This window comes from Herpailurus yagouaroundi, unplaced genomic scaffold (assembly GCF_014898765.1).
Source record: "Herpailurus yagouaroundi ecotype Mexico unplaced genomic scaffold, PumYag 159, whole genome shotgun sequence".
Lineage (NCBI taxonomy): Eukaryota > Metazoa > Chordata > Mammalia > Carnivora > Felidae > Herpailurus > Herpailurus yagouaroundi.
In genome coordinates, this window is record NW_024412400.1 from 27,681,083 (window position 1) to 27,694,006 (window position 12,924).

The 12,924-nt window shown below is 43.2% G+C and overlaps 1 long non-coding RNA gene across 2 annotated transcripts in view; it reads left to right on the forward strand.

Annotated features, from left to right (window-relative positions):
- The first annotated feature begins 12,389 nt into the window (after positions 1 to 12,389).
- LOC121033672 (uncharacterized) overlaps positions 12,390 to 12,924 on the forward strand; it is a 77,410-nt gene continuing 76,875 nt past the window's right edge. For both annotated transcript variants that reach the window (XR_005792055.1, XR_005792056.1), the window contains exon 1: positions 12,390 to 12,575. This is a non-coding gene — a long non-coding RNA (uncharacterized LOC121033672). The remainder of the gene's footprint in view (positions 12,576 to 12,924) is intronic.

A 12,924-nucleotide genomic window follows, 5' to 3' on the forward strand; every position in this document is an offset into this window, starting at 1 on the left:
AACAGTGTGGCTTGAAGTGGCTTTTGGGCTAGCGAGGGATAGTGCTGGGTGACGGAACAGGAAGGAGGCTCTGAGGTACCAGGCTGGGAGGGCCTTCTCCCTGTCTGTGCCCTTAGGGACCAGCCCAGCCCCCTGTATCCCATCAGGGGGACTAACAGGACCTGGACAAGCAGGGCAGGGGATCCCAAGTAGACATGGAACTGTTTCAAGAGCTGCCTGGCTGCGGGCAAGCACGGGTGGAAGGATAACCTTTACGGATCTGTAGCTTATGGAAACAGTTAAAACTGCATTTCAGTTTGTGGTTGGGACAGATGATTTGGGTAGAATAACTTAGCCACTTGAAACACTTGTAGTGATTTGAGCACCTTGTACTTCAAGATCTGTTCAAATATTGGCTTTGTTACCCCATCTCCCAAACTAGGATCTGTCGCCAGTTGAAGCTGCTCCAACTTTTGGGGACAAAAGAGCCAAATGTTTGAAACTGGACACATGGTCTCCATAGGCATCAGGCACCGGCTCTCAGGCACTGCTGAGAAAATGCCAATCCTCTTTTTAGTAACATGTTAATTACATTAAATGCTGTTTATTTCTGGAAGTTCCCACCTGCCCCAAGCCTCTGTAATGCCCGCCTGTCCTTCAAAGCTCATCACCCCAATAGAGCAGCTTTCACCCTTCACTGCCGGGTTGCTATGGCAACCTGAGCATGCCTCCACAATGGTGCCATCCCACTGACCAGGATTCTTCCTTTAAATTGTTTTTGGCCTTACTAGAACACGACTTTATTTCCCCAGCATCTGGCATGTTGCTAATAAAATAGACTCAGTAAGCAGTCTAAAATGCTTATTGAATGCATGCTTCTTAAAAAGTATGTTCTCTTAGGGAAGTTAAACAAGCCTGTAGAGGCTCATTTTGAATATCAATTTATAATAATTCTTTTCAACACGTTTTTTTCATGTTGTGGCAAATAGCCCTGGGCTGGAATTTACGAGCCCAGTGTTCGTGTGACTTTGGGCAACTTCCCTAACCTCTCTGAGCCTTGGTTTTCCCATCTCCTGTAAACATCATCACCGTTCAGAGGCAATCAGAATGTGCGGTGCTCACGTACAAACAAGTTGCAAATTCAGGATTCAGATTCTACTTCAGATTTGAAGGACAATCATTTTGCTTAAGTGAGATCCTCTACCTTGATTATGCATGCTACTACCAGGAACTGTGGGCAAAGCCCCCTCTCACGAAATGCAGGAAGTCAATATAATTTTGGAAATGTAAATACATTTCCACATTCTGATGGGCCTATGTTATTTATGAAATGTTTGGTTGTGAGTAACAGATTGTCCAATTTAAGACCTTTTAGCTTATATACCTGGAAATCTGAGATGTATGTCGATTTCAGGAATATTTGACCCACACGCTCAATGACTTGGTTCTATTCCCTCACTACACTTGTATTGTAAAGTGAAGTCTCCATCTCCAGCTATTTCCCCTTATTTGTACCCAAGGGAGGAGTCTTTCGCTTTGCCATGAATGGGCCAGGCCTGGCCAATCACTGTGGCCAAAGGAAGGCCATGAGCTAATTGGCTTAGGCTGGGGACAGACCTGAGTCAGAGACTCTGCCTCGGGGCATGGGATTAAGTGAGGGTCAATTCTATTCAGATTTCATGGCTGCCATTCAGTAGAGAGAGGGAAGAAAACCACAATGCCCAAATTTGCAATAACGGTGCCACAGAAGGCAGAACTTTACCTCTGAATTAAAAACATGATTATTTTTGTCAATCACAGTTTGGGGTGGGGGAGGGGCACAAATGAAAAGTATTGTTCTGCCTCATATCCAACAATCCCTTGTAATTGAAGGATTTGTGTGAAATGTTGCCTCTCCTTGGCAGCCTCCCCACTCCCACCCCGCATTCAGCAAGAGACTGAAGTCAGAAACGGATTTTGTAGCTTATATACTGTGCTAACTAGATACCATAGCTAATCCTGTGTTCATTGCTTTTCTTGTTCGGAATGCTTGGGCAGAGATCGGAGCCCTTCTGCTCTAAGTCAGAGCCGAATATTCAAGCCTCAGCAGCAGTATCTCAAATGGCCAATTAAAAAAAAAAAAAAAATCACTTACAAATTAGGCCGTTCTCCAAAGGGTGTTTCGAAACATTTATTTGCTTAAGTGACTATAAAATTTGTAATGTGGTTAGGACTCAAATTAATGGGCTGGTGTAGCCCTGTGAGTTTGTTTCACAGGCTCTACTTGGCCAGAACATTTTGCATCTATTTTTGTCATCCTAAAAGCCAACAGGCTATCAAGCCTTTTACAATTGCCAGTGGACCATACTCCTTCCTCCGGAGCGTCTGGAGGTATGCTTCAAACACTGTCACCCTAGACTCCCATGAGATTGTGTGTGAGTGTGTGTGTGTGTGTGTGTGTGTGCACGTGTGTGCACATGTGTATCGTTATATCCTCATTTGTGAACAGAATTGAGTGTCTACTATGTACTAGCTACTTAATCATTTTATTTAATCTATATACTCTGGTTTCTCTTCGGATCGTATAAATCTTTCGCCTTTTACTAAATCATTTTATTTAATCTGCGGTCATTTTATTAAATCTGAGTTCCATTGTACAGCTAAGGAAACAGACTTGGAGAGATTAAACAATTTTCCAGCAGCCATAGAGCTAAAAGTAGCAAAGCCTGAATTGAACTCAGGTCTGTATGTGGTCACAGCTTATGAGCTGACCCACCAAGCTTCCCTCCCTCGCTGTCTCTATGGGACTTGAATTAAGTTATATTTTTCATTTTGCTTTCAGCTTTGCCTCCCTCGCTGTCCACCTCCTCCCTGCCAAACCCTATACTCACTGACTCAGTAAATATTTATTGAGCATCTCCTATATGCCAGACATGGTTTTTAAATGCTAGAAACAGAGTGGTGAACAAAATAGACAAAAATGTCTACCCTCAGGTGCTTACATTTTAGTAAGACCAGTTCGGTTGCCTGTGTCCTGATCTCCCAGATTTCCACCCTCACTAACCTTTCCAATCCCAAGTGCCACTTGCTCTGAAATATAACTAACATCTCAAATTCATCAGGGCAGTAGGAATTTGCTTTTATTCTTCTGATCCAAAACACCCTTTGTTCCTCCATTGTGTTGGCTTCAGGGAAGCGGCGGGGCCCTCAATCGGCTGTTTGCCCAGAGTCACCTAAGTATATGGGCATCAGGATGTCCAGAGACTCAAGAGAGGGCTGGTTGGACTTAAAGGGCATCAACGTTCAGTTTCCAAGGGAAAAGATTCCAAACCAGAGGTGTGCAGGCAAGAAGTCTGTTGAGAAGTGCTCTCAGACGCAAACCTGGCAGGGGGAAATGTTGAACCGCTGTGCAGCCACAACAGAAGCCAGTCCTACAGGGACTTCTGGAGCTGGAATGACCTTCAAAGCCATCTCTAAGTGGGGCAAAGTAGCCAGGCCTCTGTACCCACCCCCCCCCCCCCCACACACATCAGCCAGTCACTGGGTGCAGCTGCCCCTGGGAAGAAGTGTGGCTTGGGTGAGGCGGCCCTCTTTGGCCATGGCAGTTCCCAGAGAGGGTTTCACCCGAGTGTTTCCCGCCAACACATCTAGAAGCTGGGAAGCACCCCACAGCCTCCACAGCAAGGAGCCTACTCAAGGTACGCTGAGAGTGACGGCTGCCGGATGGAGCATTCCTATGGACTCCTCGCCTCCAGGTATTACTTCAGCAGGGTTTTGCAGAAACGCAAAGACCTCACCAGCCTCAGAGTCACCAAAGAAACACTTCAGGAAAATTGCACAGAAAGCCTCAAAGGCAGACGTGTAAGTTTGAGCCACCAAACTTAAGTAAGCAAGCTACTTTGCCCCACACGAGGCTCCCCATTTTGGTTATACAAGAAACATTTATGTGACTGGCTTCCATATGATTTAGTTCCTTTTGTTCCTAAGGACTATGATATTGTTTTGCTTAGTTGTGGTTAACATTTATTGGGCCAAACTGGGCACCAGACTTCAAGTTACATAGATTATCTCGTTTAATCCATAAAACAACCCAATGAGACAGGTAGCACTCTGTCTCCGTTTAACAGAGGACAATATTGAGGCACAATGATGTTAGGGAACTTACACCACTAAGTGACAGAGCTGGTATCTGAACGCAAGTCTGCGTGGCATTGGAGACTGAGCCCTTACCATGTGTCTGCCCCATTTACAGGATTGGCCTGGGGCTTCTTTAAGTTTAGTGATTAAGTTATCCTCTTGGTGGGGGAAGGGGGGGCGCCTGGGTGGCTCGGTTGGTTAAACATCTGACTCTTGATTTGGGCTCAGGCCATGATCCCAGGGTCATGGGACTGAGCCCTGTGTTGGGCTCTGTGCTAAGCATGGAGCCTGCTTAAGATTCCCTCAATCTCTCTCTCTCTCTCTCTCTCTCTCTCTCTCTCTCTCTCTGTCCCTCTCCCCTACGTGCATACTCTCTGTCTCAAAAATAAATAAATAAAAACAAAAACAAAACAAAAAAGATATACCCTTGGATCATCTGTATACCATTGATTTAATTATCAAATCATTCAACAAACATACCATGTTCTAGATAGTGTTCAAGGCACTGGAGCTATGAGATATAAGACAGACACATTTATTGCTTTCATAATTTTACAGGATGGTGAGGGGCTTCAGAGAAACAAAAAGGCAGATACAAGACAGAAGAATAAGTGCTCAGATATGGAAATCCCTGTGTACTACAGGTGCACATGGGAGAGGTGCCGAGCTCAGTCATGGGGGTGGGGGAAGATGGTCAGTGGAAGCTCCATGGAAGGGGCATCTAAGCAGAAACCTAAAGCAATTATCCAGGTAATGTATGTATGTGTAGGAGTGGATCATGGGAGAACATTCCAAGAAGCAAAAGGATGCAAATGCCCAGAATGGGCCCAAGAGTTGGAAGAAATTCAGGATGTCTAGGGCCCCTGTTGGAGAGGTTGGATATGATAAGGGTTGCACTAAGACTGAGCAAAGCCCTACATCATCAAGCCTTCCAAGCCAACATTGTAGAGACTGGGCTTTGCCCAAAGAGAAGTGGGGAAACCACTGAAGTGTAAAATACGGCTACGTCACTGGATTTGCCTTTTATTTTGTCAATAAGTTTTTAGTTCATTTTCTTCCTAACAACTTTATTGAGATACAGTTGGCATGCAAGAAGCTGCACGTATTTAAAGTATACATTTTGATAAGTATCCACCTATGTAATATGCTACTGAGACTGTAAACACTGTGGAGAGAGAGATCCATCATCTCCAAATGTTTTCTCCTGCCCCTTTTCAGTCCTTCCTTTCTCCTCAACTCCTATCTCCAGGCAACCACTGATCTGCTTCTTGTCAGTAGGGATTAGTTTTTACTTTCTAGAGCTTTATATAAATGGAATCATAATTTATATATGTATGTAATATTTTAGCAAGACCATGGCAACTGCCCAGCAAAGAGTGGATAAAACAAAGGAGAGACTAGAGGCATCAGTCAGTGAATTATTAGTGAGGAAGAGGCCTCAACGTGTTCACAGACATACTTCAGCTCTACAGAGGGGTCAGCATGCCGCTGAATGGCACTTCTCTCTGAGAAGGGGTGATGGGCAGTACAAGGAAACATGGTCGAGGACCAGAACTTTTTAAGGGAGAAGAAAAATATTACATTTTAGCCCTCTATTTTCTCCTCAAATGAAACCCAAGTTGAATCTTCTTTCAGGCAATGACTCAGAAATTCTGCAAAGGGTTTAATAATAGCTCTTGATGATTCATAGGAATGTTTTACTCTGAAGTTGCTTGTCTTTGAGGAATGTTGATGCAAAACTTTTGCTCCTGGGAAGTATGGTGAAGGTCTAAGTACTTGCCACTTTGTGAAGTGGTTATGATAATAGTAATTAATAATTGTATTTCTCTCTCTGCTCTGCCAAAGCAGTTGGGCATTGCAAAAACACTTTAGAATAAAGCAATAAATAGATAAGTAGCTAAAGACTTTAATTAAGCTGCTTAAAATAAAGTACCATTTCATTCTTTTTTTTTTTTTTTTTAATCCCCAGTGTCTACAAACTTTAAAAATACAGTGTTTGAACTAATTGCTCGGGTAATACCAAAGATTATCTTTTGCAAAAGTATATTTTTAGACAGATATAAAACTCCAGGATTCTAAAGTGCATTTGATAGCAATGCTTCAGTCTGAGGCAAAAACACTTTCTAAACGATAGACCCAAGAAGGTCCTCAGTTCCAGGCCTGGCCTGCCATCAGCTAGCTGTGACGTACGGCAAGTAGCTTACTCTCTGGGTCTCAGTTTACTTACCTGTCATATGAGATCACTGGAATATATCTCTAAGACTCTTTCCTTCTCTGGGATTCTTTACCATCTACAAATGCACAAGAGTATCCTTACCCTAAATACAGCGAGTAATTTTTATGAATTGCCCACATTAATATCTTTTTTTTTTTTATGTCTTCTCTAACACTTTATTATAAAAATTTTCAAACATTCAGAGAAGTTGAAAGAATGGCACAGGCAACAGCCACTTAGATTCTATGTACCCACCACCTACATGCTACCATTAACATATTCCTTCACCTTCTGTACCACAGTTTGATTCACCTACCTGTTCCTTTGTCTGTCCTGCATCCCATAACATGTTTTTGATGTAACTTGAAGTGGGTTGCAGATGCCAGTATAGCTCACCCTTAAACTTTTCAGCAAGCACAGTATTAACTAGAGTTTCAATATCTGTTTATTTATTTATTTATTTATTTACTTATTTATTTATTTTTAAGATAAAGCTAATGTACTGTGTTGGGGTGCCTGGGTGGGTGGCTCAGTTGTTTGAGCATCTGACTCTTGATTTCAGCTCAGGTCATGATCTCACGGTCGTGAGATGGAGCTCTGTGTTGGGTGGGATCTGTGGAGCCTGCTTGGGATTTTCCCTGTCCCTCTGTCTCTCCCCTCTCCCCGCATTTGCACTCTCTCTCTCAAAAATAAACATAAATAGGGGTGCCTGGGTGGCGCAGTCGGTTAAGCGTCCGACTTCAGCCAGGTCACGATCTCGCGGTCTGTGAGTTCAAGCCCCGCGTCAGGCTCTGGGCTGATGGCTCGGAGCCTGGAGCCTGTTTCCGATTCTGTGTCTCCCTCTCTCTCTGCCCCTCCCCCGTTCATGCTCTGTCTCTCTCTGTCCCAAAAATAAATAAAAACGTTGAAAAAAAATTTTTTTTTAAAAAATAAACATAAATAATAAATAAATAATAAGCTAATGTACTGTGAGACGCACTAATCTTAGGTGGCAAGTGCATATGCCTGTGTAACCCAAGCCTCTATCAGGATAAAGAACAGGACCATCACCCCAGAAAGTTGCCTCATGTACCTTCCAGCCAACCGCCCCATCCCTACCACCCTATCCCCATGGACTCATTTCAGATGTTTTCAAACTTCATATAAATGGAATAATACAAGTATATTCTCTTTCGTGTGTGGCGTTCACTCAGCATGTGTTTGACATTCATCCATGTGGGTGCATGGAGTCCATATTCTTTCCTTTTTATTCACAAGTCAAGTCTACTGTATGAATATACTGCAGTCTGTCTAACTCTTCTTCTGTTGATGACACCAGGCCGTTCCACTCTTCTGTCCACTCATGAGATCTACCCTTTCTGATCTGTTGCACACATCAACAGATCCATTCTGGGAAAATTATGTGTAGAGTGCTTTGGTCTATCAAACCCATTGGTTTATCTGGCTTAGACCAGAGTTTCTGGAGAAGTGCTCACACATAGGTGAGCCACAAATGGGATACAGATGGCGGCCTTGTCGATGCTGTCAGTGTTCAGGGCCGCTGGGCTAGGACAAGGGAAGCTAGAGGCTGGAGCCACTGGACAGCCACCTCAGGATCTGAAGTTACCTCATCTACTATACTAATACCATTTTCCTGAGTGCCATCATGTGAAAACCTCTGGAAACCCCTGAATTAGGCTTACAAAATAAGAGATACGTCCCCCCACTAAAAAAGACATTGAGATGCCATGGAATTTCACTTGAGGTGTGAGTGAAACTTAGACACGTGCACATGCACTGTACATTGGAAGAAAAACTTCCGAATGACATGGAAACTGGCCTAAAACTATATTATAGTGATTCAGAAGGAAAGCCTGAGAGAGGCCTAGCAACTTTCGTGGGGCAAATGGCAGAGGCAACAAGAGCTTTCCTCTGCTTACTTCCAAATGCGGCTAAAACAGAAACAGCCAGCAAGTTCCAAAGGACATTTACAAGAGCAGAGTCCACCTTTTTGGGTCCCCTTTCTCACCTCATGACACCTTTGTCTCTCCTGTTTATAAACAACTGGGGCCATTTCCAACTTTGGGATCTAGAGATTGAAGGTCTGCTCTCAATTCTTCCAGTAGCCAACAGTGTAACTTTGGCAAGGTATTTTTAAAGGAAGGAATAAAAACTCCTATAAAAATGTAGACGCTGCCCGTTTCCCAAAATGGATTTTGAGGCAACTTTGGAGAAAATCTTTTTTTTCCCAGCATAATTATGAGATCTTCTGGATGTTCTTTCTTTTCAAATGACACCAGTCACAGAGAATGTGACATTTCACAGCTGCCAACATCCAGACACTGAGCCAACACTTTTATTTTACAGGTATGAAAACCAGGGTCCAGACAGCTACAGCTACCTCGGCAAGTTGCAAAGCTACTTTGAGCTAATGAGTCCAGAACACAGGTCTACTTGGAACATTTGCATTCATTCCTGTCTCTCCCCACCCTTGCCCTGGTTTAAACAGCATTCGTAATGTCTTTTCCATCTTTGTTTTTGGCTGCCCAGCACATGAAATCTTTCTTATTTGGGGGGAGCCCCCCCATCTTATGGCCACCTCCCTGACAGAAGCCAAGAGTGCTAGGCAGAGGCCTTTCTCTCTCAGACTTCCTTGCAGCTAGGGCCCAGACACGTGACCTAGGCTCTGCCAATCTGATATACCTAGGCGGGACTTCCACTCAGGAATAGAAAGGAAGCAATTGTTCCCAGACAACAGATGTTGGAATCGGTGGCTTCTCTATCAGAACCAGTAGTGAGACATCATTTGGTGTCTCCTCTCTTAGTCTTGAACCTTTTCCCCCAGATATCTCAACATTTTTGTGAAGCCACCAGTGTCTAGTAAATTCCTTAGCCAGTGTCTTCTACTGCTTGTGGTGAAGACATCTGACAAGTTCAGCTAATAATATCAATTACCATGTGCTAGGAATTGTTCTAAGTACTTTACATGGATGAACTTACTTATACCTTACAATAACCCCATGAGGTAGGTATCATGATCAATCCCATTTTACTGGTGAGGTAGCTGAGACACAATGGAGAAAGTAGTTTGAGGTTAAGTAATGTGCCCAAAATTATTAGCAATGAGTAACAAGGCCAGGATTTGAACTGGGTTGTCTGGATCTAAATCTGAACTCTTAATCACTACGCATACTGCTTCTTGACAATTTTATTTTACTGATTACATAAATAACTGTTCTTCATGGAAACATTCAAACACTATGGAATAGTAGAAGGAAAAAAATACAAATGAACTGCAACTCTACTGCTTATAGAAAATCATTGTCTATAGCTATATTATTTAAATTCAATTAAAATTAAATGAAATTAAAGATTTAGGGGTGCCTGGGTGGCTCAGTTGGTTAGGGGTCTGACTTCGGCTCAGGTCATGATATCACGGTTTGTGGGTTCGAGTCCCACGTCAGGCTCTGTGCTGACAGCTCAGAGCCTGGAGACTGCTTTGGATTCTCTGTCTCCCTCTCTCTCTGCCCCTCCCCTGCTTGCACTCTGTCTCTTTCAAAAATAAACATTTAAAGAAATTAAAAAAATAAAGATTTAGTTTCTCAGTCACACTAACCACATTTCTGTTATTATTATTATTATTATTATTATTATTAAAGTTTATTTATTTTGAGAGACAGCATGAGCAGGGGAGGGGCAGAGAGAAAGGGAGAGAAAATCCTAAGCAGATTCTGTGCCATTTGTGTGGAGCCTGATGCGGGGTTCGATCTTTCGACTATGAGATCATGCTCCGAGTCTAAATGAAGAGTCAGATACTGAACCCATTGAGTCACTAACCACACTTCAAGTGCTCAATAGCCACATGTGTCTACTGGGTACTGTTTTGGACAGCACAGATAGAAAACATTTCTATCATGTGGAAAGTTCTAATGGACAGCACCGAAGAGTTTGGTGGCCTTTTTTCACAGATCCCTGGGACAACAAACAAATACATGCAATGTTATATAATGGAATATTTTGTTTGTTGTTTTTTATTGTGGGACTCTTTTGTTATTCTCTCTTACCTAGGGCATACTTTTTCTTGCTTTGACCCTTCACCTCTTTTCTCCTAATAAGCGAGATGTGTGTGAATCCTATGCCTTTCTCTTGGCTCCTAGAATCATACCCATGTGCAGAGGGTCTTGATGGTGGTGAAGAATTTTAGCCCTCTTGAGTTTTTCAGTTACTAAAACATCATGAAAACAGATGTAGCTTATTAGTGGCCATGTGGAACTCCATGGTTCAGATATATGACAATGTTTTGATGTGCATTCAGCTGTTTTTCATTTTTCCCTTCCACAAACAATCCCCAATAAATGTTGTTGCCCATAGCTCCTTAAGAATTAGGACATTTCTTTCTTTTTTTTTTTTTTAATTTTTTTTTCAACGTTTATTTATTTTTGGGACAGAGAGACAGAGCATGAACGGGGGAGGAGCAGAGAGAGAGGGAGATACAGAATCAGAAACAGGCTCCAGGCTCTGCGCCATCAGCCCAGAGCCTGATGCGGGGCTGGAACTCACGGACCGCGAGATCGTGACCTGGCTGAAGTCGGACGCTTAACCGACTGCGCCACCCAGGCGCCCCAGGACATTTATTTCTATAGAACTGATTCTTGGGAGTAGGATTATTGAATTAAAAGGTATGTTTATGTTTAATATTCATAGCTATCGCCCAATGATCCCCATTTCCTCCAGCAACACATGAGTATATTCTGCCTTCTCCTCTCCCCCTCTGTCTCTCTCCTACCCCCCAGACACCCCAAATCCTGGCCAGCATTAGATGCTATCACACCTCTGGATTTTTCCAGAATTATGCTTGAAAATCGGCATCCGTAGAGCAGCATACCAAGAGTAGATGGTAAGAGCAGTTGCCCAAGGTAAAGCAATACAAGGTTGCATTGTATATAGAGGATATAAAAACAATAAACTGACTAAAAGTCAACTTGCTTTTTATTGTCATCACACACAGGTCATGCTAACAACACTGCTCCCCTCAAAAGTTTCTCACTGGCCTAAATTCTAAGATAGTGCTGTGACTTGAGTTTTAATAACGTATAAGTTTCACATCCTAGTTATGTGACTGGCCTCAAACACACATGGATTCAGCCACAGGTTTGCTTCAAAAGTAAATTATAATGGTTCTCAGTAATTCTAGCTCACTTCAGATGCGGCTTGTGTCTCCAACCCCTGTGGGACTACACATTCCTGTGCTTACACGGGGGATTCAGAATAAGCCAGGATAGGTGGACACAATTTTTCTTTTTTGAGATTAAAAAGACACAAACATCTTTTCAAACAGAATCAGTCTTGAACAATGCATTCTTGAAGCACCCACCTTTAAAACTGTTCCTTGTGGAGAAAACCGTGAACAATATGACAAATACCAAAGAAGTAAAGAAACAAACAATCCCATAAAAAATTTAGCCAAATTTTGGGACAGCTGGGTGGCTCAGTCGGTTAAGCATCCAGCTTCGGCTTAAGTCATGATCTCGTAGTCTGTGAGTTTGAGCCCCACATCAGATTCTGTGCTGACAGCTTAGAGCCTGAGGCCTGCTTCGGAATCTTTCTCTCTCTGCCCCTCCCCTGCTCATGCTGTCTCTCTCTCTCTCTCTCTCTCTCTCTCTCTCTCTCTCTCTCAAAAATAAACATTAAAAAAAACATTTTTTTAAAGGAAATTAAGTCAAATTTTGAAGAGGAATGCCAGGAAAAATGACAAAAGGTGCGGCTCTTACATTGCCTGAAGAAACCCAACCACAATCTTTGAATATCTTTGATTTTGTAACAAATCCCATGCCCTCTGAGCCTAAATTTTCTCATCTGCCAAGTAGGGACAATTGTACTTAAACTCACAGGATTAATGTAGGGATTAAATGAGTCAATGTCTAACAAAGTAGACTAGAAGTTCCAAAATTATTGCAAGGTTTGACCTATGGATCCTATTTCCCCTTCCCCACCCCCTGATTTTTTTCTAAAATTTGAATTAGTTCCAGTTTTTAAACATCGAGTGTTCTCACACTTAAAAAAAAAATCTGCATTTCTGGCACCTCTTAGAAAACCGGAATCTTTAGCAATACTGTGGCCACCTTGTCCCGGGCTCCTCAGGGGCTGGGCTTGGCATAGGGCTGCACTTCCCAGGCAGCCGGTGTCCCTTGTTCTCCAGGCTCCCCTGTTGCCTGGCAACAGCGTTGGCTGCCGCATATTTTCTGACCGTGGCGGCTCCACTCACCCACTTTACCTGCCGGCCCAGGTAGGCCTTTGAGCTGGGGACTCGTGCCCTGGCATTTAGCGTCATTCCACTGTGCACTGGCTTCTCCTCGGGGTCAGGTCTGGTCGCGTTAGCCACACGGAGGTGGCAAGGCTCGATAAGGACGGAGATGAAGGCTATCTTTCTCTGGGAGATTTGCGTTCCGATGGGATTTAGGGGCAGGCCTGTCCTAATCCTGTCACTCTGACCCTGAACAACCCCAGTAATGAGGTGAGGACTTTTGTGCAATCTGGGAAAGCTTTTACCTCCAAACTATTTCACGGTTTTATTTCTCTCCATCTCCTATCGTTGCAACCCTAGTTCAATCCACCATCATTGCCCAGATTCTCAT